This window comes from Callorhinus ursinus, unplaced genomic scaffold (genome assembly GCF_003265705.2).
Source record: "Callorhinus ursinus isolate GAN/ISIS: 27379988/994484 unplaced genomic scaffold, GSC_fseal_2.0 scaffold22, whole genome shotgun sequence".
Taxonomy (NCBI): Eukaryota; Metazoa; Chordata; class Mammalia; order Carnivora; family Otariidae; genus Callorhinus; species Callorhinus ursinus.
The window spans coordinates 11,442,482-11,468,366 of NW_027397084.1; the positions used below are offsets into that span (position 1 = coordinate 11,442,482).

General features: G+C 43.6%; 1 protein-coding gene across 1 annotated transcript in view; it reads right to left on the bottom strand.

Moving 5' to 3' along the window:
• The window catches only part of ELOVL5 (ELOVL fatty acid elongase 5), an 83,661-nt gene extending 58,363 nt beyond the window's left edge, over window positions 1–25,298 (bottom strand). The window contains exon 1 of the mRNA XM_025890366.2: window positions 25,166–25,298. The gene's annotated coding sequence lies outside the window, so the exon portion shown is untranslated. The remainder of the gene's footprint in view (window positions 1–25,165) is intronic.
• Window positions 25,299–25,885: the final 587 nt, after the last annotated feature.

Consider the following 25,885-nt stretch of genomic DNA (forward strand, 5'->3'; position numbering starts at 1 on the left):
TAGTAGGATGCTCTTTAGCCTCCATGTATTTGAGTTCTTTCCGATTTTCTCTTGTGATTGAGTTCTAGTTTCAAAGCATTGTGGTCTGAAAATATGCAGGGAATGATCCCAATCTTTTGGTACCAGTTGAGACCTGATTTGTGACCTAGGATGTGATCTATTCTGGAGAATGTTCCATGGGCACTAGAGAAGAATGTGTATTCTGTTGCTTTGGGATGGAATGTTCTAAATATATCTGTGAAGTTCATTTGGTCCAGTGTGTCATTTAAAGTCTTTATTTCCTGTTGATCTTTTGCTTAGATGATCTGTCCATTTCAGTCAGGGGGGTGTTAAAGTGCCCTACTATTATTGTATTGTTGTCGATGTGTTTCTCTGCCTTTGTTATTAATTGCCGTATATAATTGGCTGCTCCCACGTTAGGGGCATAGATATTTACAACTGTTAGATCTTCTTGTTGGACAGACACTTTAAGTAGGATATAGTGTCCTTCCTCATCTCTTATTACAGTCTTTGGTTTAAAATCTAACTTGTCTGATATAAGGATTGCCACCCCAGCTTTCTTTTGGTGTTCATTAGCATGGTAAATTGTTTTCCACCCCTTCACTTTCAATCTGGGGGTGTCTTTGGGTCTAAAATGAGTCTCCTGCAGACAGCATATCGATGGGTCTTGTTTTTTTATCCAATCTGATAGCCTGTGTCTTTTGATTGGGGCATTTAGCCCATTTACATTCAGGGTAACTCTTGAAAGATATCAATTTAGTGCCATTGTATTGCCTGTTACTGTATATTGTGTCTTTTCCTTTCTGTTCTATGTTACTTTTAGGCTCTCTCTTTGCTTAGAGGACCCCTGTCAATATTTCTTATAGGGCTGGTTTCGTGTTTGCAAATTCCTTTAGTTTTTGTTTGTCCTGGAAGCTTTTTATCTCTCCTTCTATTTTCAATGACAGCCTAGCTGGATATAGTATTCTTGGCTGCAGATTTTTGTTTAGTGCTCTGAACAGATCATGCCAGTCCTTTCTGGCCTGCCAGGTCTCTGTGGATAGGTCTGCTGCTAATCTAATGTTTCTACCATTGTAGGTTACAGATCTCTTGTCCCAAGGTGCTTTCAGGATTTTCTCCTTGTCTCTGACACTCGTAAGTTTTACAATTAGATGTCGAGGTGTTGACCTATTTTTATTGATTTTGAGGGGGGTTCTCTGTGCCTCCTGGATTTTGATGCCTGTTTCCTTCTCCAAATTAGGGAAGTTCTCTGCTATCATTTGCTCCAATATACCTTCAGCCCCTCTCTCTCCTTCTTCTTCTTCTGGGATCCCAATTATTCTAATGTTGTTTTGTCTTATGGTATCACTTATCTCTCGAATTCTTCCCTCGTGATCCGGTAGTTGTTTATCTCTCTTTTTCTCAGCTTCTTTATTTTCCATCATTTGGTCTTCTATATCGCCAATTCTCTCTTCTGCCTCATTTATCCTAGCAGTTGGAGCCTCTATTTTTGATTGCACCTCATTAATAGCCTTTTTGATTTCGACTTGGTTAGATTTTAGTTCTTTTATTTCTCCAGAAAGGGGTTTCTCTAATATCTTCCATGCTTTTTTCAAGCCCAGCTAGTATCTTTAAAATCATGATTCTGAACTCTAGTTTCGACATCTTACTAATGTCCATAGTGATTAGGTTCCTGGCAGTCGGTACTGCCTCTTGTTCTTTCTGTTGAGGTGATTTTTTCCGTCTTGTCATTTTTGGACTGTTTTCTAAGAAACTGAATCTCCTAACCCAACCACAAGGGAACGCTTGTAAAATAGTAAATTTGATTCTAGTAAGATAGGTTTATAAAACTAGCTTTAAAATAACTAAATGTTTAAAAAACCCAAACCCAAAAACACCCCAAATGTTTTATGTATTTAACAACTTGAAGTACGAAGACTCCCAGTTGGGTTTTTTTTTAGCTGTGTACACAACATTTTGCAGAAGATAGGCCATTTTTGCTAATCAGTAGCAGAGTCAGCCTAATTCAGTTTATGTCATTACTAGTTTTGTCAATAAAGTATCATAAAACAGCCTAATTTTTCTAATTCCATGTGGAGGCACTGAGTGAGCCGTCAGAAAAATATTTTGACTTGCTCACAGAGAAATTTCATATGCATTTCACAGGACACAAATGAGAATCCTCAAAGAGTCTTCTTGCTTGCACTTTTCACCTCAATTGCCACATCCAGAATAAATAAGTGGCACAGGACCCAAAAGCTTCAATTTAGAATGAATGAACTCCTACTTGGGTCCCCAAAATACTCATGATGACAAGTGGCACACTATCCAAGAATTAAGTCACAATGAAAGGAAAACTTGATCAGCAAAATGTTGGGCAGGCACTAGGATAAGCTATCCAAGGTCTAATAGGATGAAATGGCATGAACTCTGGCCTTTTTTTTCCAGCATCAAACAAATCTCCCATCATTATAGATTGTAACACCTCACTAACGAGTTAAGAGGATTTCATTATGAAACCATAGTATTCTTCCTTTAGAGAGTCCCTGGTTTCAGGATGGTAACATTAAAAACAGAAAACACGACAATGATAATCATAACTGTAACTAACACTGAACAGTTCGTACTGCTAAGCAGGATACCATGCACTTCACATGCACCATTTAATTTTCTCATTAACCTTGTAAAGGGTTATTTTTCTCACTTCACAGGAAAGGAAATGGAGGCTCACATACCAGACGTTCTCTGCACACTATCACTGAGCCTGTGCCTGCTTTAGGGGCATCAAACCGTGGCCCTCTGTTGAGCTCTTAACTGCCTCTTGTAAGTGACATTACACTAAGTTTAACTTTGCTAAGAAATTAAGCAAGTGCATTAAAGTAGCAACCCACAAATACCTGTAACACACTGCTGGGTCCTAAGTAATAATGTATTGTGAGGAACAATTTATACCCAAGGCAACCTAACACCAAGACAATGGTGTACAACAGTGTCAGTGAGCAGATGGTTATTACTGATGGCAATGCTTCTGTGCCACATATTTGATTTGGGTTTTCTTTCCCATATAAATGAATCATCATAAAGACTTTGGTGTCCTGTAGACAGCATAAATGAGGTCATATTAATCTCAGGTAGCAGACCTGCTTAGAAATGACATAAAAGCAAGTAATAATGATAATGTGATTTCAGCCATGCTAGGACTAAAAAAAAGTAAGTGAAAACTTCTGGTAAGGGTATTCTGGAGGATAACATGATAGGGAGTGAGAAATGTGTCCATCATGTTTAGCACTTATCAGTTTCTAGAGCCAGGATGAATAATGAGCTTCTCCCATATCCCTTTAAAATATGGATGTGTAGGCATATAAAAAGATTATAGATATATCTCTAGATATTAATTACATAAATTTATGTTATTAAAATACACATTAAAAACATGGATATAAAAAAGCATGGATATGTACAGTTAAAAGATTTTCTTAAAAAAAAGAAAAACCAGGCCTATGGCAATGAGTTTGAAATAACTAGGTTTTGGCAAGACAAAAAGTTGAGGGATGAGCTATCATAAAAACAAAGCATCAAAATTTATCTCCAAAGAAAATAAAAAAGAAGTATTGGCTTGAGGTTTGACATGGGGAAGAACTTCCAGATATGTGCAAACATTAGAAAAGGCCTGCATGAATAACCCCCCACCTCTCTGGGGGTACAAATTAACCTGAGGCCAAGGACTTTTTTCAGACACCGATAACCCTACTCCACACAGACTGAGAAAAGGTAGGAAAACACTGTGCTAAAGATCACCTAAGTCTCCAGACTTTGCCCCACCCTACAGGCCTACTTTGTAACATGAAAATCCCATCCCAGGTTAAGTTCTTTCAGGAAGGTCAGTGTACAACTTCTCTTCCAAAATGCCATTTGTTTCCCACTCAATTTACTACTGCCCAACTTCTCACATGTTTAGATGTCCTACCCAAGCACAAAACAATTGATGGAAAGATACAGCAAAGTAGAATCATCTGGGCATTATTCTTCAATCTGAAACACAAATTCTAGGCTGCTACCCCTTACACTGTCATAAGCCAAATGTATGATATTTATATCCAAATGCCGGTTTTTTTCCTTTTTAAAGTGCCCATATCTTATCTATCACTCGTGGAAATTTACAAAGATTATAATCCATGCGTAGATACTTATGCATGCCATCTATTTCCAGGCACTCTCTTGGATGGAGTGGACCTTAAGAGTCTGTTAATTGTCTAATGTAACTGAAATCGCATACACATGGAAAGTTAACACCACAAAAGCACCAGGTAAGAGGAGAGCCAAAGGGTGAGGGCTAGGGTGAGGAAGCAGAGATCTGGGGCTGGGAGGCTTCCCCAGAGCAGTGGCTTGGCCTGACATAAGATTAGTAGGTGTGCGTAGGCCAAGGAATGAGGGAAGTGTATTCCAAATATGAAGGCACAGAGAGAGAAGTGGGGTGCCGTACTCTGGGAAGAACTACGATACTGGGTGAGCCTGAGGAACGTCTCTAATTTTACCTCTACTACATCAGGCAGCCCCATAGCTGACCTGCAGGTGATAACACTACCTTCACTAGAAAATCATGTCAGCAATGAGTTAAAGCACTTGAAAACATGTGAGAGCCCCACAAATATTTGTTAAGTGGATTGCTTCTGAACAGGACGCCGGGGAAGCCTTCACACAAGTGGCATATGACCAGGTTAGTAAGGATTTTTCAAGGCGGTAGGTAGGTCCGGGAGGCGGAGCGTGGATGGGTGTTTCACGCTGAAGGCAAAGCATGGAACGAGGCACGGAGGCATGAAAGGACAGACTAGGAAGAAGGCTCAGGGTACCAGAGCACTTCAGTCACCTCCTCACCTGCTGATACCAACCCCTGCTTTCCTTATCAACAGCCTCTTCCCATCTGTACGACAATTCCAGACCGCGGACTTCCAGGCATCCACTCCCGTCCCCTCCCATCCCCACACTGCACCAGAGTATTTGTAAGCCACCAAATTTGATCAGGCCACTCCTGCCTGAAGCATCTCAACTTTGTCCCTTGATCTTGGATACAATCTACAATCCCTCACTTTGCTTAGTGCCCTCTTCATGCACTAGCTCACACCAGCGTCTAGCTCAGCTTCTGCCCTCCCCTCCAGTGCTCCACCCCCCAACCACACCCGCTTCCTTCCCCCTTCCCCACTGCAACCTTTACTCTGGCAGATCCTATGCATGGAAGCGCCCTCGTCCACCTGTCCCACTTCCTGCTTCTCTTTATTTATGCCGCAACTCTCCTATAACAGATTGGTCACTCCAGAGAAATCTCCCCTGACTCCTCCCCTCAAAGCCCAAGTCTAGGTTAGGACTTTCAGTTTACTTTCCCGATCACACCCCAAATACCATTTAACGGTTATAGTATGTAAGTCCTTGAGGGCTGTGCCTGGTCTGGTACACCAGGTACCATCAGCTCAGTGCGTGGCACACAGGAGGTACTCATGATCTATCTGTGGAACAGGTGGTATGCTGGGTTGTGAGGCTGGAGAGCAGACTGGGGACAAAATGGGGAAGACTTTGGAAGCCAGTAAGTCCTCCAGAATTTTATTCTGGAGACAGTCAGGAGAAGACAGCTGGGCCCTGCGGTGGCCTTGCTTGTCAACACCGCTGGACTCCATCACTAATCTCAGCACCAACCAGAATGGCTGACTCAACTTCAAAGAAGCGGAAAGAAACTCCAGATCTGCTTCCCACCTCCCCCTGCTTCCAGCTGAGTGAGCAGTCCTCAGAGCAGCAGTGCTGCATCATTACCCAGCAGGCCACAATTACAGAGACTTCTACCTCACTTGCCTCCTTAGAAACTTGGGTCTGCCCACCTGCTCACTGCAGCGAGCAGTTCCAGGTGACACTGACTTATGAACACAAGAGATTACCCCCACTTTAGATGGGCTCGCGTTTCCACATCTATTCTCTAACTTGGGACCCCAAATTTACCCCACTTTGAAAGAGGACATTCCTCCCCCTCTTTAAAGCAAGTTCCTTCCCATCCACTCCCCCTCCCCATTTCCCCCATGGCAGTCATTTTGCTCCTGGTGATGACCACCACCAGATTCAGACCTCTGATCCCCACCCTCCCAGCTCTGGCCCCTGGGAGTGCACTTCCCTGCTCAGAATGGACCTCACAGTCACCCATTCCACAAATACTCTTGATGCTGTGTCCACCTTTGTGGAACCTTAATCCTAAGGAACTCCAACTGGAGGAACTGTTGATTTTGCTGAGACTCGAAATGTCAAGATGAATTCCTAAAAACTCCCTCTCCTTAAGTCATATCACTTTTTACATGCTACTACCTGGATGAACCTCAAAAATATTATGCTAAATGAAAGACACCAGACACAAAAGGTTACATATGTTGTATAATTCTACTTATATGAAGTATGCAGAACAGGCAAATGCATCAAGATAGAAAGATTAGGGGTGGCCTAGAGGCTGTGGAGGCAGGGAGAACAGAGTGACCGCTGATGGGCCCAGGGTCTCCTTAGGGGGTGACAACAATGTTCCAGAATTAGAAGTGATGGGAGCACAACATTGTGGCTGAACTAAACGCCATCAAACTGTCCACTTTAAAATGGGTAATATTATGTGATTTTCACTTCAAAAAAAATTCAAATGCTTAAAAAAAAAATCATTCTTTTCCCTTCAAATTCATAAAAAGTGGCTTTCCACCTTCCTACCTGCACTCTGGATCCTTTCCTGCCTCTTTCAAGAATTTATTTAACTCCCATTTCCTTTTACCTTCAATTTCCTCTGTCTGTAAGATTCTTTTTTCTGCTGACAAATCTGTTCAAGTCTCCCCAACCTAAAAATCCTTCCCTTAACCTGTTTTCCTCTTAAATCTCATCTAGAAGCATCTCAAAACCTCATAAAAAGCAGCCAATATCAACAGCCTCCATATTTCTTCAGCTCCAACATTCCCTCTAGTTCCCTCCCCAGTGATAAGGCAGTCTACAGTGAAATCTGCTACAACACTTCTAAAACTGACAAAATACACCAAAAAACTCTTCTAAAAATGAATGGATGAGATTGCAAGAAACTGAGGTCAAGAAACAGCCAGGCATGAGTCATTAAAAAGAAGCTGCCAGACACCCTCGGAGCTGCACTGCCCAATAAGAGGGACATGAGCCCCATGTAGCTACTTAAAAGTAAATCAATTAAAATCAAACTAAAAACTCACTCCTCAGTTGCACTAGTGATATTTCAAGTGCTGAATAACTGCCTGTGGCTACTACTGACTATTATATTGGACAGTGCAAAATATACCTCCTGGAAAAATCTTGGTATGTGAAATAGTGCTGTTCACTATGTACCTGATGTAGAGAACACAGGACGAGAGGCTACGAACATTCTGAAAGAATCCTCTAGAGTAAAATCAAGGAGAGGTGCATGCAGTGCTTACTAAACCCCAACTAGAGTTCTACATCATCAGACATTCCAAAAAAAAAAAAAAGGTCAGAGGAAACTTTAACACATGAAATTATAAAGGTTAAATGGCGTGAAGAGAACAAGATGCAGAAGTGGGACAGGGTGCAGCAAATTTTTATTAAAGCAAAAGCACTGTCCAAAATCAACAGTTAAAGAAAAAGTCAACTAGGCAAATAATATCAAATAGGCAAAAAAATAAATTAGCTATTTTAAAAACTATTCCAAAAAACAGTCAATTTCAAGGCCCAAATATTAATGTATAAATAGCAAACAGAATAGGATAAGTAAAAAAATAAAATGAACATCTAAAAAGCTATTTATGCTATTGAGACCTTAGTCTCTTAATTTAGTCCCTTCTACTTTGGATTAAAAAAAAAAACTGACCACTACAGTCTTCCATGAGCATCCACACAAGCAACCAGTATTGTTAGAGGGCATGGATTTACTTTTAAGTATTATCCTAAATAGGGTACCCCAAACATTTATTTGATAAAATGACCCAAACCAGCCTACCTAACGATGTTCAAATATGAAGGTGACATTCAGGAGGTAATAGCTGCTGAAATAAGGAAAAAAAAAAAGGTGTTTTCATAGCTAAGTAGAAAGGCAGTCCTTATTTAAAAATTAAATAAATAGGATCTGATTGGAACAGGTTTCTCAAAAGTATAGCCCAGACACCCCTGAGGGTCCTTGGGCCCTTTTCAGGGGTTCCACAGGACCCAAACTATTTGTGTTATATTATTAAGAGATTACATGTTTAATTTCATTTCTCTCATCATTGTAAAGTGTCTTAGAGACTCCATGATGTGTGATATATCAAAACACTGAATGCAGAAGCAGATTAAAGAAGCTGTCTTTCATTAAGTTAGATGCATAATATGTTGGTAAAAATGTCAAAACAAGCCTACTTGCACTAATTTTTTTGTTTTGGAAAATATAGGTTATTTATATTATCATGTAATGGACTCATTATTTTTAGATGTATTGCCACTTAAATTGTTATTTAAAAATCATTTAAAAATAATTTCTAATAAATACCGAGATATAATCCACATAAATGAAAGCTCTCTGAAGTTCTTAAAAGTGTAGGTCCTAAGACCAAAAGTTTTGAGAGCTGATGTATTAACAATTGTGTATAGAACTTTTCCCTCCCTACAAGGTTTTACTACTAAAAAGATAATATAAATTTAGCCTCCCAATTTACCAGTGAATATCCCAAATATACTTCAAAAAGAATGTCTTTATAGTGGGAGTTAAATTTCACTTGGAGTACAGAGTTTAAAAACTGCACCCTCAAATACTTGAAGCTCGTTTAAATGTAGTCATTTTGAAAGCAAGCTAATGATAATGAATGAAACATAATAGATACATTTTAGGGGATGCCTGGGTGGCTCAGTCGGTTAAACGTCTGTCTTGGGCTCAGGTCATGATCCCAGGATTCTGGGATCGAGCCCCGCATCGGGCTCCCTGCTTCTCCCTCTCCCCCTTCCTGTGATCTCTCTCTCTGTCAAATAAAAATCTTAAAAAAAAAAAAATATATATATATATTTTAAAGTACCCCATGAGATTAGAGGATCTTAAGTATAGGAAACAAACTAAGGGTTGCTGGAGGGGAGGTGGGGGTGGGTTGGGTAACTGGGAGATAGACATTAAGGAGGGCACATCATGTAGTGAGCAATGGGTGTTATATAAGGCTGATGAATCACTGACCTCTACCTCTGAAACCAATAATACACTATATGTTAATTAATTAAATTTAAATTAAAAAAAATAAAGTACCCCATGAGATAATTAAGTTCTTACTGATTCCTCACCAGCTCATCAAGTTATATATAGTATGGTATGATGAGAAACAACACCAATCAGACAGGATGAGCTGATTTTCACATTACTATGTGGGCATAAAAACTCTGAAAGTTTCTTTAGTCAAAGAATGATACTAACTCCCCCTCCAAATGAGGCTACTCCTCGTGGACACTCTAACGCACCAAAAACTAAAATTTAAATTCATAAATAACAAAAGCTGCAAGTTTCCTGTGGCTCAATCACATTAGGCAGCTCTGCAAGGAGAATATGTCCATTCATCAACCACAACGCAAAAGCTGAAGTACTTATATGTTCTTTTTATAGAAAGAGAAAAGGCTAGCTTAGAATGAAAGTCAAAAATTCATTTTCCTGACTTCAATTTGCCACAACAAAACACCTTGTAAAAAACCACACTTTCCATTTGTCTGCTGTCACCTCAGTTGTCCAATTTTCACCAGGTCCTCATTTGACTCATTTTGCAATTCAGTTCAAGCTAGCATCATGCAGGTTTTTCAAAACTTCAAAATGCAGCCTCCTCAGACAGAAAGCTTCCCCCCGACAGGCTGCAGCATGGCCACTATCTACTCCCAGCATCACCAGCTGGGCTGTGTGCTCGCCTCCTTTCTTCCTCTAAATGAGGTGTCAGGTGCAGGTATGTCCCTAACATTGTACAGAAATATTCTAATTACCAGAAGGAAAGCAGAGTCCCAGCTGAAGGAAGAAAAAGCAGGTCAGCAGAGAGAGACAGAGAATGAATATGAATAAAAGAGGGAGAAAACTGCATGACACTCCCTTCTCCTCCAAAATAAGAATCTAAGAGTGACATTTCACCTCTCCAAGCATGACTCCTTTCACTGTTTGAAGCGTATTTGTTTGGAACAGAGCAGTGTCAATGAGAGAACAAATCTTGTGTGAAGCTTAACACTTAACTTGCTCAAAGGTACATTACCTACTCCCATCTGTTAGGAAGAAACTCCACACTTTTCATCCAGAGCTCAGAGCATTCACCTTTAGGTCATAGCCACAGAGCAGGTATTTTTTAAGTTTCTCTCCACAAACTGTTTCCTCTATTTGCTTTCTTAGTTTGGACAGTGTTACAGAGATGTCTATAAGCCAAGTAGACTGTTTCACTAGGGGAAACAAGAATTCAATTCAAAGAAAAAGTTGACTGGTTAATGGGCACTAGGGGAAACAAGAATTCAATTCAAAGAAAAAGTTGACTTGTTAATGGGCACCGAACGAGACCAACACTTTCTCCTTCCTCTCCTTTTCAACAGGGCTTCAAACCATCTTGCACTCGGTTTCCACTTTCTGGATGTTTGGCCGGGGGGGCGGGGGGGCTTTGTCTTATAAGGATACTGATTAATGTAAATGACAACCTACAATATAGGACACATAAATCTTAATCAAGGGCAAAGGGAAGGGAGAACAGAAAGTTTAGTTGGTCTAGCCAGAATGAATGACATTTGTTTCAATCTTATGTCCTTTTTTGAAACTTTTTTCTTTTTTAGATTTTATCTATTTATTTGACACAGAGAGAGAGAGAGGGAGAGAGCACAAGCAGGGGGAGGAACTGAGGCAGAGGGAGAAGCAGACTCCTTGCTGAGCAGGGAGCCCAACACAGGGCCCATCCCAGGACCCCTGCATCATGACCTGAGCCAAAGGGAGACCCCTAACCAACTGGCAACCGAGGCACCCCGTATTTCTTTTGAAGAATTAAATATAAGTAACTTAATGAAATCAAAGTGATTTCATGTGCGGTTTATGGAAGTCATTACTTTATCAGTCATACCTCCTATCTTCAGAGGCTTTAAAAAATTTAGATTATATTTAGTACAGTCTTCACTGAAACATCTTCCTTTTCTTCTTTTAAGCTTCAATTACATGGTGCAAATGCCACCAAGTAAAGGACAGTGATCAAACAGATAAAACAGCATCAACAGACAGGTGGGAACGCAATGTGGTGCACAGAAAAAAAGTCTGTCATCTCAATATGTTCTGCTTGCCCTGAAATGGTTTCTCTCCCATTTCTCAGGAAACAGGCTGTAATTTCAATCACTACAACCAAGCTCATTATGAAGAACAAAGGAATTTGGAAACCAAGAACTTTCAGGATGTAACCACGTCTAAAATAGGTGTACACATAGTTCAACAGCAAATTGATACTTCTAAAACAGCTATGGAAATGATATAGCAAGAAGCATCCATGTCTCTTTTTCCAGCACAAACCAAGCTTTGCTTAGGGCTCCATCCTACCTGACTCAGTAAGGGAGATCTGACAGTTTCAGGGCCTGGAAATAGGACCCCAAGTGACCAGCACGGTGGCAGACCGACCTGAACCAGAGAGGCTTCTGGGAAGGTGACCTGCAGCACAGAACAAAACATGCAAGATAGGGTCACAGAAGTATGTTATTTTTATTTTACTTAAATGTATTGGTTATTTATTTAGTATTAGTTGTATTTATTAAAAAGTTTAAGGGTATACAGAATCCGAACAGCAGCAGAAATAATTTTGGTAAAGCACTAGGAAAAACTTCTTAATTTTAAGGAATATAACATAACTGGATTTTTTACTAGGGTTGCTGAGTCTCTACGCTGGAGAAATTTAAAGAAACAGTATAGATAAAAATCATGACCAGTGACACCCAATCCTGCATCCTAATCCTAGACATCAAGGGCCAGTTTGCATCTGCTCTCTCTCCACCTACACACATGTGAAGCTCCTGAACCTCAAACTCCGTTAAGCCAGAAACTGAATTCATCACACTTCTCTTACAATCTTCTCTTCTTTCTGATCCCCGTATTTCTGTTACCAGCTCTATAACCTTCCCTGGAGTCCAGCCCTGAGAAAGTACACTCCATCCCTCGCCCGCCCTGGATACCTGGCCACCCAGGCTCCTGGTCTTGTAGAAGTTCTGCGATTTCAGCCTCCCCTCCCCCGCCCCCTGCCCCCTCCAGGCTCACCCCATCACTTCTCTACCTGCAGAACTTCCTCCTAGCCAATCCCTGTAACAAATGGATCTGTCCCACTGATCCCTCTTAAAGCACAGCTCTCCTCCACTAGGCAAACAAATGCCGACCATTGTTTTAGTTTTCCATGGCTACTGTAATAGACAGCCACAAACGAAAGAGCTTAAAACAAAACAAACCTCTCTCACATTTCAGGAGATCAGAAGTCTCAAATGAGTCTCAGACTAAAATCAAAGGTGGCAGCATGGCTGCGCTCCTTTCTGGAGGCTCTACAGGAGAATCCTCCTTCCTGCTTGCATTTCTTGTTTCGAGGTCCCTGCATCCATCTTCAAAGCAAGCAACATTGGACCAAGTCTCCTTGCACCACCACTGTTCTAGTTCTCTTCTGCCTCGCTCTTCCACAATTTAGGACACCTGTAATTTCACTGATTTCACCTGGATAATTTGGGATAATCTATTTCAGTTAGCTGATCAACAATCTTAATTCCATCTGCAACCTTCATTCCCCTTTCCCTGTAGCCTAACATCTTCACAGGTGTTGGGAATTAGGACACAGCCATCTTTGGGGTGCTGCTATTCTGCCGACCACAACCACCTGATACAATGCACCAAGAGAAGCAAAAGTTAAAAAAAAATGCAGGATTTGCTGTCAAGAAAATCACACTAAGTCCTTTGATATCAAGTGTTAATTGGCTCCCTCTTGCTTAAAGAATTAAGTCTAATCCACTTAGTCTTACATTAAAGGCTTCCATGATTTCAAAATACTTCTGCAGCACTATCTTCTACTACTTCCTTGTAGTACCCTACACTGGACTCAAACTGCAGGACTCAGGAGCACCAAACACACCTGGGATTCTCCACAGTCTCATGTAATTTGCTCTATCCAGAGGCCCTCTCCAATCTCCTGTGCAAATTATTCTCATCTCTTAAGACCCAGATCCAAAGCCTCTTAGCTTCTCTTTATCTCTGCCTTCTCAGAAGCCCACAATGCCCTGTTCTGCCAAATTGGCAGATCCATCAGTGACAAAGGGGAACAAGTTTAGGCAGAGGAAGTTTTGGGTGCTGTTCTACATATAGCTGGGTGACCCTGGGCAAGCTATTTCAACTTTCAACCTCGCTTTCAACATTTGTCAAGTGAAAAGGCAGGCCAAGTTATTTCTGAATTCTTTCCTGTTTTTTTTTTTAAGATTTATTCATTTATTTTAGGGAGGGAGAGAGAGAAAGAGAATGTGTGGGGAGGGGCAGAATCTTTTTTTTTTTAAAGATTTTATTTATTTATTTGACAGAGAGACATAGCGAGAGAGGGAACACAAGCAGGGGGAGTGGGAGAGGGAGAAGCAGGCTTCCCTGTGGAGCAAGGAGCCCGATGTGAGGCTTGATCCCAGGGCCCTGGGATCAGGACCTGAGCTGAAGGCAGACACTTAATGACTGAGCCACCCAGGCGCCCCGGGAGGGGCAGAATCTTTTGAGCAAACTCTGGCTGAGCTTGGAGCCTCTCCGGGGCTCAGTCCTATGACTCATGAGATCATGACCTGAACTGAAACCGAGAGCCGGATGCTCAACCGAATGAGCCACTCAGGTGCCCCTCTTTCCCAGTTCTTAAGTTCCATGAAATTGATAGGACTTGTACCCACTTTTCTCCATCCCCAAAGCCACACTGTTCTGGTCATCTAGACTGGATTAATGTACTCCCTCCCGATGGATCATCTCTGCCCCCAGTCTGGTACTGCTCCTCACCCCCCAAAAGCATCTTTCTGGTTACTCACCTCCTCACAACCAGTTAAAGGTTCGCAGGAAAATGTCCAAACTCCTCAGTGTGGCCCCCCTAGGGCCCACGTGATCAGGCCTCTGCTTCCTCATCTGGTTTTCCTCACTGACTTTTTCAGTTCTTCACATGCTCCTCCATCCCCCAGCCCCTCTCTCCTCAGAGCCTCTGCTAGCCTCTGCCTATTTCCTCTTTCCATCAAACAGATTCCTGCTTATTCTCCAGGCAACCTTTCCTGATCCTCCCCATGTGAATTAGGTGTCCTTCCTGTTTGTTCTCATGGCACCCTGCACTCAACTCAGAATTCCCATCACTGTAGTATTGACACCTGTTCACTTGTCAGTATCCTCCCCCTGAATCTAAATTCCACATGGGCAGGACTGTCAAACTCACCTACCACCTGTGGTATAGACCGGGGTTACTGCCTAACTTCTGTATAGAGTAGCAGGACTTTCAGCTGCTTATGGCCAGAATCAGCTGAGACTTTTCCAGCTTCTCTTGCAGCTAATGTAGTCACATGTTTAAGTTCTGGCCAAGGAGACAAGCAAAATTATCTAGAGGCAGTTTCTGGGAACCTACCCTAAGAGAAGGCATGGATGACCCTTCTGCCCTTTCTTTGTCTCTTCAGCCTGCTGGCTGGAAGATGGGGCTATCACACTCTGAGCCTGCTGCACAGTGAGCTAGCAGTGAGCCTATGGATGGTTAAACCAGTCCTGGACCACCTCTGCAACCTTTTATGGGAGATATAAACTTCTACCTTATTTTGAGATCCCCCTGCTGAAGCCACTGTTGTTTTGAAATCTCCATCACTTACAGCCAAACCTTACTGTAAAAGACATGGCCATTTCCACAGTACCAATAATTATGTTGACTCAAGTACATACCTCACTTCTTCCGCTGGATTATAATCTCTTTGCCAGTGGGTGTACGGTCATGTGTCACGGCAGGATCTATACTCCTTAGCAGAGGGTAGCACACAGGATTCCTCAATGGTGAGTGTGAATGATCAATGAATTAATGATCGTGTGGCTACTGACACAGACAGGCTTTGTCCAACCTATACAGTCTACTTCAACCTGGAATCAATTTGCGGCCAACCAAAATAAGGCTAAAAAAGTGTGTCAGCTTCCATCACTATTTTATCATGAAATAGCTGGATGTCAAGATACCGCAGTTCACTCTATTCCTTCCCTGGGCACAGTGCCACAGGTGTGGTCTCTCACTGGCATATTCTACATGAATGCTTTGCAAGGTAATATGCAAATAAGCAAGGTCCTTTAAAATAATAGCACGTGTCACCTTTGCTCCTGGCTAAGTGGGAGGTCCGGCAATTTTTATGGTCTGAGGGTTACTGCTGCTCTTCTCCCTCAGCTGGGAGTAGGAAATGGTAACCCTACAGGCAGGGAAGCCAGCTCTCCACAGTCCCCTGCTTGGTGGGCTCCTCATTCCTGAAATATTATGCATTCTCAGGCTACCAAGGTGCACTCATCTCCACACAGCCATTAGCACAGATTACTGAACTGATACTTGAAAGCTACATCTTTAGAGGCACAGTCATGCAAATAATTGCTAGACAGCTACCACCTGCCTGATGGTCTATACGTACCGAGGACACAGAGATAAACGTGCCAGACACTGAGCAAAAAGAAAAGGAAAAGCCATTCTTACATTAAGAATGAGGAAACTGAGGCACGCAAAGGTTAGGTATTAGAACTAAGGTTAAACAAGCAGGAAGGGGTGGGAACATCTGATTCAATCAAAAGGATCACAGGCTCTAGGGTGTGAGGATTTGACTCATGAAGAACAGGGCTTTTTCTGCTACTAAATTCGCCTTACTTTTGTGTTTATTGTTTTTGCAGGGGAGCACCTGATGAGGAGGCATTCAAATACAGCCTGTGCAGAGTAGAGATGGGGACAGACAGGCACATTTGGAGAAATGGAAGTCTGTGGTGTGTTGAGAGTGAGTAGTGCGCACAGGAAAGTGGCAGGAAATGAAGCTGGGATCAAGAACGGCCCTGGAGAGAGAGAAAATGAAGCTTTTAGAAGGGAGTGAAAGATTGTTAACATGTCAGGATGACACTGTGAAAAGAGAGTAGGGACCAGACCGTAGGGGAGACAGGAAGGAGACAGGGAGAAACTATAGTTGTCCAGTTAGGAACCGAAGTGCTGCAAGGTTTGGACGATGGGAGGGGAAGGGGCCTGAAAGGACAATACTTGGTGACTGACAGCTAGAGTGGGGGAAGAAAGGACATGGCTGATGAGAGAGAAGGACCCAGACACCACTGCCAGCTCGAAGGCCTGGGCAAACTGGTGGATGGTGGTGCTCCTGACCATGCTGGCTAACAGGGCAGAGGGGTTTGGAGGGCATCCAGGTGAACCTAGCTGATAAGTGGAGTCTGAAGCTCAGAAGAGGTGGATTAGAAAGAAATGAGATGGAAATTGGGTGGACAGTCAAACCTATGGCCACGTATATCACCCACTGAGATTTGGTCTTCCAACAATACTTTGCAATTACTCACCTCAATCTTGAATTTTGGGAAGCCCTTTAAAATATGCCAGTCCCATTTCTCAAAATGATAAACTCACGCATGAAGCTCTGTACCAAGGCTCAGTGAAAAGCACCTCTCTCACTGTGTACTGCATTCATGGCCATTTTCCTTTGGGGTCACTGAGCCTATTCCAAACCTACCACTCCTGGCCAAATAAACAAAAAGGAGCTGCTCTGAAGAGGAAGCAAGCATAGTATTTATAGCATTCTCCTTGGGACATGGAAGTCCTGAGATACTGTGTTTAAGGGGCTCTTTGGAGAAGCTCCGACCTATTTCACAGGGCAACCGCTGTCTCCTCTACAAACATGCCTCAAGAAAATCAATGGCCAAAGTCCATCACGGACATCAAGATCTTTTGCATGCCTCTAACGGTTGTCTTAAAGACTAAGCTTAAAGAGTCTACGAAATGCTTCATATTCCTAAACATCTAAGTCAGACTGCCAATTGCAAATAGCTGGGAGACAAACATTTAAGGGGCTTTTAAGCTTTTCTGCTACAGGCAGCTACTTATAATTCTTATCTGACTGGAGTCTCTTAACTGATGTGATTACTTGAATATTCAGAGTAAATTATCATGTTCTTCAAGCTAATTCATATGAATACACAAAAACAGCATCACAGCCTCGGCTGAAATTAAAAGAGGGTGGAAAAATATAATTTACAAAGATAGGTTATGCAACCCCCAGGAGAAGTCTTGAAGGATTTAAATTTGAGCCTGTGTAACATAAGTAAGGCACGTGACAGGAGAACACATTTCTTTGTTTAAACTGAATCCAAACACCCACATTTTACAAATGTTACTTGGGTATGGAGGTGAATGAGGAGAGGGAGAGGCAGAGTCATACATACATACACACACACACACACACACACACACACACACACACACACACACACACACACACACACACAGTTTGGAGCGCCAGGGTGGCTCAGTGGGTTAAGCGCCTGCCTTTGGCTCAGGTCATGATCTCGGGATTCTGAGATCGAGCCCCGTGTGAGCTCCCTGCTCAATGAAGAGTCTGCTTGTCCCTCTCCCTCTGCCCCTCCCCCTGCTTGTGCTTGCTCACTCTCTAATTAAAAAAAAAAATCTAAAAAAAGAAAAGTTTGTCACAATGTGGCACTTTTAAAAGCAAACACAATCTAGTAATCATTTATTCATCTCTTCTACAGAGTGTGTCCAAAGCCAAGAGTTACCACCTGGTCACAGTCCATGTTAATATGTAGGCCCCTCTGAATTTTGTGATTCTCTTATTTTAGGAATTGTGGTACCCATAACCATCATAATGTTGTTAGATCTACCGACCCACACCCAGAAAGAAAATGAAAAGTTCTAACAAAGTCTAATAATCCCAAGAGAACTAAGGGTGGTGATAAACATGTCTATCTTGAGCCTGAACAGGTGGCCCTTAATGGGGCCTGTGTCAGAATGACCTACTAGATGTTTTCAAACTGCACATGACTTACACCTCAGTCCAAGGGAAATCAGATGAGCTGGAGACAGAGGCTCCCTAGAGGATTTGGGTGCCCTTCCCTCCCAGCCCACACCTCTCAGGTCTTATACACCTTGTAAATCAAACCAGCTGCAGCTGAGGCCAGGTAAGGAAACTGATGCTGGATGCCCATGGCCAGTCACACCAGTCCAGCCTACCGGCAACTGAGCTTTTGAACATGGATTTTTTACACCAATGATTCTAGAGCTCTTCCAGAGCTATACAATACCTGTGCTTCTGATTACCTGATTGCAGAATTCTGAAAAAAGGACTCAGAGAAGAAACAAAAGGTTACCCTTTCAAGGACTGATGATAAATGTTAAGAATTAGCTTTCTTTGTCTAAACCTTTTATTGTCAAAAGTTCTATATTGGTTATACTGTCAACCTCTCAGAATGTAATGATGAATAAGAAACTCAACTTTGTTTCCTCTAGTTCTCTGTCTAGAGCTGTAAATGCAAAGATGCCTACCTTGTCTCAGAGGCTTCCAGTGTGGCAGGATGGCTGAGAGCTGACTATAGCCAGACTGCCTGGATTTGAAACCTGGTTCTGCCAGCTAGTGACTGTGCAGCCTTGCACAAGTCATTTCACCTTTCCTAGTTTCCACATCTGTAAAATTGGGGTACCTACCTTTTGGGGTTTTGTGAGGCCAAAATAAATATAGGTAGAGCACTTTAGAAAAGTGCCTAGCATGTGCTATTGAACAGCTATATTCAGCACCCACAGAATAGGCTCATTCTTTTTATAAGTTGCAAAGTATTCCATTGCCCAGCTGTAATTTATTCTTCCGAAGGACATTTGTATCTTACAATCTTTTGTTATTGTATCTTACAATCTTTTGTTATTATAAACAATGCTTCAGTGGACACCCTATACAATAGAAATCTTTTTACCATGATCATCAAATTCAGTCCCCTACTTAACTTTCATGTTTAATACTGACGGTTTGAACACCCTTCCAAAGTAGGCACAGGTATTACCACCTCCAAGTTCTACCCAGTCATAAGGGGCAGAGTTGGAACCCCATCCAGATGTGTGGCTGCTAACCTGAAAGGCAGCTGCTTTAATTCACTTTCCACAACTTTGCTTACTTAAAACAAAACATACTAGATGCTCTTATAAATGTACCTCAGATCCACAGTAAATATTTAGAAGTTCTGTAAGAAGGAAAACTCAAATTTTCAGAGGTACATATCTGCTCACAAAAATGGCAGATGGAGGTAACAACTTCTGTAAATATTAAAGTAATTTATTTCTTCTGCCAAAGACTGAAGCAGAAGTACCCTGAACACTACCCCCTGGGGACATACACCACACTGCCAAACTCCCAGAGAAGTAAATGAATAATTATTGAATTTGGTATCATGAGAACTATTCTTTGGGGAAAGAGAAATTCATAAGAATTACTCTGTAGCAGCATTTGCTATGCCAAGACAAGAGGAGAACAGGTACTCTGGGGTTCAGCATAACAGATACCATAAAGACCTGAATGGCCAACCCTCCAGCATGGCTTTAATTAGGTCTTTTTTTTTTTTAAACATTTTATTTATTTACTTGACAGAAAGAGACACAGTAAGAGAGGGAACACAAGCAGAGGGAGTGGGAGAGGGAGAAGCAGGCTTCCCGCCAAGCAGGGAGCCCGGTGCGGAGTTAGATCCCAGGACCCTGGGACCATGACCTGAGCCGAAGGCTGACGCTTAATGGCTGAGCCACCCAGGCGCCCCTAATTAGGTCTTTTTAGTATGGGCTTATAAAGATTGTCCTGACAGGGTGAAATTGTTGACAATGGGGACAGGAAAGGGCAACCTCATAGAGATGGAAACTGTAACCAGCATGTGCTAGCAGGAGGGTGCTAACGTAGTAGAAGGATTATACTTAGAAATTGCAGGTGTTTCAAGAAAATGGTTATTCTCCTAACGAGAGAAAGTACCAGCACTAAAAACATTTTTTAAAAAGAAATGATTTCCTAAATCCCTGTCAGCAAAGACATCAAACAAAAGTACAAATGTCTAATTTAAGAAAGATGGTTACACATCACTGTACTTCAAACACAAATGGCAGGGGCCTGGGGAGGAGGAAGGGTGGGAATTTAGTCTTTCTGAACACTCACCAAGGACCAATACTCTATATCCAGGGACCACACAAATCTAAAAGGAAATACACACAAGTCAAAAAAAAAAATTCCCATTGAGGAAATATGCCAGCAGGAGCCCAGTGGGAACCGAACAGTTTGCTAATGATAACATTTATGGGTTCAAAGGGGGATCATCGGGGATATGTGTGGGTGAGTGGGGGAGGAGAGGTTCTATTACAAATACTCAAAATTAGGTCAGGTTACCTTCCTAAACAATTTACTTTGCTAGGCCAGAACACGTCCAGCAGTTAACCTCTTAAAGAGAAAACTGTAACTTCCATCACTGATTTTGACGTTGCTTTTCTAAAACCTAAATGCTTTCAACTTCCACTCTCTATCCCTAGTCAAACAGAAACAAGGGTTTTGCTTTTGGCAAAAGTGAAAATAAAAAATTTTAGTTCTTGGAAGTCACCTTAATGTTCTAAAGAAAAAAAGACCAATCACCAAGAGTGATTTTCTCTTGGTTGGTGGCAAGTCAGGATAGGAAGCCATGGCAGCCAGGTTCTATACAAGGGTGATGCCCCCCTACTTAAACAACTATGCCTTCCCATCTTCTCAAATTACTTCAGTTGTAATAAAGAACTACGCATATGTTTTACTATAATCCTGTATCATGAGGCATCACTGATTTTCCTATCTGTTACACAAGGGGAGGTAAGTCAGCTGATGGATGAGCCCAGAAGCCTTGGTTCTTTCTTCTGGCTCCAGCTGCATGAGCTTTATCAATACTGGATTTCCTACTTTCACCAATGATACTTCATTAAAAGTTGAGAAGCATCCCGATTTCAGTAATATTAATATGTGAAGTGCCTGCAGTGATTTTAAGAGGCCACGGATTATAACCTGCATCTCTACCAAGATATGTTAAAATATGAACAACTCTGCAAATGGATAAAATGTGGAAACACATAGTTGTAGAAGGGCGGCAAAAAGAAAGTGGCCAACAGAGGGTGTGTGGGTGTGGGTGTGTGTGTGTGTGTGTGTGTGCGTGCGCGCGCAGCAGCTTGTCCAGATATGTATCTGGGCCGTTTCCATATTCCACCTGATTGCAAAGCTTCCTTTTTCTTCCCTATAACACCACGTTTCTTTGACCACTCAGTCTTATGAGTGCTCTTCGTCTTGTTGGCCCTCAAATCCATTGGTCTCCAGGTCTCATAGATCTTATCCTAGAAATAATCTAGTACAATTAATTAGCTCTCTCCAGCCTGTGCTCATGGCTGTAGCTCCACCTGGGGCATTCTCACTGCCCTGGCCACCTCCAACAGCCTCCCAAACCATCTCCACTGTCCTAGCCTCTGTCCAAGCCAATCCATCCTACACATTCTGGTAAGAGTCATACTCCTGGAGCACTGCATTCATAACGTACTCATAGTTCAAAAGCTTCAGTGCTACTCTGTAACCTCAGGAGAGAGGGCAGGCTAGGGGCTCAAGATGACCTGGGCTCGAATGTTCTGACCCTGGCCAAGTGTCTAAATTTCACTAAGCCTCCAATTCTTCATCTGTAAAGTGGGAAGGCTCACAGTACCAATTAAGAGCAATTGGATAAGTGTCTGCCTTCGGCTCAGGTCATGATCCCAGGGTCCTGGGATCAAGTCCCGCATCGGGCTCCCTGCTCCTTGGGAGTCTGCTTCTCCCTCTGCTTCTCTCTCTCTCTCTCTCTCTCTCTCTCCCCCTCTGTCTCTCATGAATAAATAAATAAAATCTTTAAAAAAAAAGAGCAATTGGAATAGCAATTGGGTTTGACACATAATAAGGGCTCAGTAATAAACAGCCATTATTATCATCAACAACTTGCCTTTCTAACGTTTTCTTCCACTTCTGTACTATCAGCTTTAGCTAACTGGGCTACTTGCTTTTTGCCCAGTGATTCCACAGATGTTTGCTCTCCAAACTCCTTCTCTCCTGGAATGCCTGTCCCATCTCTTCAAATCAGTAAGATTCCTCTATGACATTTAAGGCTACATTCAAATGTAGACTCAATTCTACCTACTTTAATCCAGTCATCTCTTTAGTACTGACATCTTGGAGGTCCTTACAGTTCACAATGTGGCTGACTTCCCCCATGTTCACACTGGCCCTCACTGAAAGTATGGCAGCAGCCCAACAGGTGAGGTGAGATTTAAATCCACTTCCTCAGTTCTGGGATGGGTCTCCCAGGTTATCAGATTTCCACTGTTCTAGTTATTACTTCAAGTAATCAGGCTTAAGTTAATCACCTCAAAGCCAAGGACCCTCTTTGGAAGGTGGTGGGAAGTGAAGTGCCTACATGAGAGTATGTTAATGGGGGTCCAGATTGTTGCTGGCAGTCATCTTGCAAAACCAGGCTATGGACATAACCATTATCTGAAAGGACTGCAGAGACACTGATAGAAAGTTTTGCCCTAAGGATTTTTCAAGTCAGGTGGTCATTTAAGCCCATTTGAGTCAGGTTTTCTGTTTCCTGTACTGAAAGCATCCTAACCAATCTTATAGTGGTAAGCACTGATATGTCTAACATAGATAGCTCTGCCACATAAGGCTTTCCCAGACACCCTCACGAAAGTCCTCCAGAAATCTGTGTTTGACCCCTTTTTAGTCCAAGGCATAGATTTAGTACGGGTATGAAAGGATGAACACATCAACTAATTCAGGAAGACGTCTGGAGTCAGGACTGTGTCATTCAACTTTGTATATAACCTCTCCTAACATGCACAAAGTACACATAACTGACAAGTCAATGAATAAAAAAGGCATCTAGAAAAAAAGGGAAGGGAATAGACTTTAGGTAGAGCTGAAAGATGACAAACTGTTAGGTTGACTAGGTTAGATTTTTAAGTTAAAGTGTAACAGAGTTACATAGATGGCACACAGCCGACTGAACAAACCCTAGTGACTTCATAGGGATACCGGAATTTGTACCTGTGGAAACCTAAAGTTTTGAATATTTTCCCAGTTACTTGAGATTCTTGAGATTTATTCTTGGCTACATCCTCTAAATCTCACTGCCCCTTCCCCAGGAAGAAAAATAAGGAGGAATTTATTAAACCACTATTTGGTGGATCCCAAGCCAAGCTTTCATTTATAGCTCCTGAAATCTGTAAAAATTCTGCAACAGAAAACACCCATTTATACATAAGAAAATTGGGTTAAGGGAATGAGGACAGTATCTGAAGTCATAAGGCACTTTTCTTGAAAAATCTGACACATTTTAATATGCTTTCTACTTTCACTTTTCAGCGAAGTTCCATATTCTGTAAAAGGAGCCATCTGTAGCCATCAATAACATTTTCCTTTTTGTCTTCAGTTAGAAATGGAAGAGAAATGAAAATGCAAAAAGGGAAACGGTACAAGAAAAGCTCCCGGCAATGAGAAGTTATAATCTGGGGTAAGAATCTAAAAGGGCCATGAGCGACATTTCTCCTTCAGGTGCGGAGCTTTCCGGGAGAATCCCAGGCAGCTTTTAAGCTGACTACAAAAGTGATTCACTCGTGTCCTAACCGAAGATGTAAAGTTAGTGTTCGTCCACAGCCATCGAATGCAAAACCGGCTATGTCGGTATCTGCAGATTCTGCACCAAATGCTGTTGGTTGAGACGTGCAAGCAAAACAAGTGCAAACCAACAGGTTATCTACCAAGCAGTTAGGGGAACAAGTTAGCAAATCTAACAAGCAACATTAGCTCTTCGGTACAACCCTAAAAAGCACTTCCTGCCACCGGTCCGTTATTTGATAATTAAGGCTGCTCTCTGGCCACAATCCCCCCGCCCACCGCTGGCACCTCTCGGTTCCCCAGCCCAGCTATTAAGTCAGGCACCGGATTCTTCCATACCGGATCCCCAGGTATGGAAGAATCGTATTCCCGGAGCACCAAAGTTGGCATAACACATTCTCCAAATTTGCAATCAAGAAACGGGGAGATGAGCTTAACTATAGTGAGAAGGGGAAACCATCACCCTTAAAGTGCAAGAGCATGGAACGGTTGCAAGAGAAGGTTTAAAAAGAACAACTCTTCCTCCAGGCACGACTTCCCCCGCACCCCCCACCCGGACGCGGGGACAGACGCGGCAGAGAGGAGCGAATCTTACAAGCGTGGAAACTGTAAAAGGGCACTTTTCCTTACAAGTCGCAACAGCCACAACCCTAGGGCTTCGCCGCCCCAGAGCCGCTCCCGCGCCGCGCGCCTCCCTCCCCGCCCGCCGCTCCCGCGCCGGGACTCCCCAAAGGGCCGCCCAGATCGCACTCGGGTCCCCCCCCCCCCCCCCCCCCCCCCGCTTCCCCGCCGGCCTCATCCCTCTCCGAGTATCGCCAGGCTGCTGTTCTCTGGTTTTAATAAAACTCGAGTGGCCCTGAGCTAACGGGCTTCCCTCCGGGAGGCAGACGCGAGTAGAGTAAGGGGAAAAAGGAAAGGCCGAGGGTCCCCTCATCGCTGGCTCCTCGAGCTCCGCTCGGGGCGAGGGAGGGCGCGCCCTGGCTCTCGGTGCCGACCCGACCCGCGACCCGACAGAGGCTCTCCGAACTCAGTGAGGTTTCGTTCTGCCCCGAGAGAGCACTCGCTCTCCCAGAGGGCGCTTCCCTGGACCTCCCATCCGCGAGTTCATCCCGACAGGGCGGGCAGACTCGAGCTCTGAGAGCCATCCCTCCCGCCCGCGGTCTGGGCACAGCGTGGGTCCCCGCGGCGCCTGTCAGCGTGCAAACATGCCCGCCGGATGCTTCCCCTCGCCGAACAGGTGAGACTGCAGCACGGTGGGAACTCCCGAGGCGCCCAGCCTCACCCCGGCGGCCGGCACCGCGCTCCCGCGCCCGCCGTCGGTGCCCGGGGAGCCGGGTTGGGGCCCGCCGGAGCCGCCGGGCTTGTCCTCCACGCGGATCGAGCGCGGGGCCGCGCCGGCAGCCGTAACTCTGCCCTGGGTCCGGTCCTAACCGCGGTTCGCAGCCCTGGCGTCCGGGCCGCGCGCTCGCGCGGGTGTCATGGCCGAGCGGCGGCCCCCGGCAGAAGTTTTCAGGAGCTGACGGCTTACCTCGTAGTCCGAGGGGCAGCAGCAGCTTTCAGAAGCAGCGCGGCGGCTGCAGGAGCGCCCGTGGCCAGCGGAGCGGAGGAGGATGTTAGAGGGAGGCACCGGTAGCAAGGAACCGCCGCGATGGGAAGAGGAAGGCGCCGGGTATCTACAATCAGAACGTGGGCTGACCGTGACGTCACAATGGCGCGGCCAGCCAATCGGGGCCCGAAGGCTGAATCAAGCGCTATGATGTCATGCGGCCCTGGAGCCAATAGCGAGACAATAGAACTTTCGTGATTGTAAATTCCAGAATCCGAAGCAGTGGGGAGCTGAAGCCCGGGTTGGTGCCCTCGGGTTCACGTGTCTCGGGGCAATTTTTCCCCCCCTTTCTTCCTAATAAGCCTGCGTGGAACGCAGAGCCTGCGCAATAGCATTGGTGAAGTTCCTGATGCCCTGAACTCTGAGTCTCTCAAAGCCAGGCTGGACAAGGTTGTGTGGCCGCATTTGGACAAGAAGCCCACTCTAGGAGCCATCTCCTTTATGATTCTGAAAGGGATCCAGTTTTCCTTGGTTTTAGCTGAAAGGGTTAAATACTTACGGAGACCACCGGAGCGAAGGTCTGCAGTTGAACCAGGCAACAGTGAAAAGCCCTCAAAACTGATGTTACAGCTTAGCTCCCTTATGGTAGGTTTACTGTGATTTTTTCTTAGGTATTCTTATTTTTCCTCAGAGGTCACTACC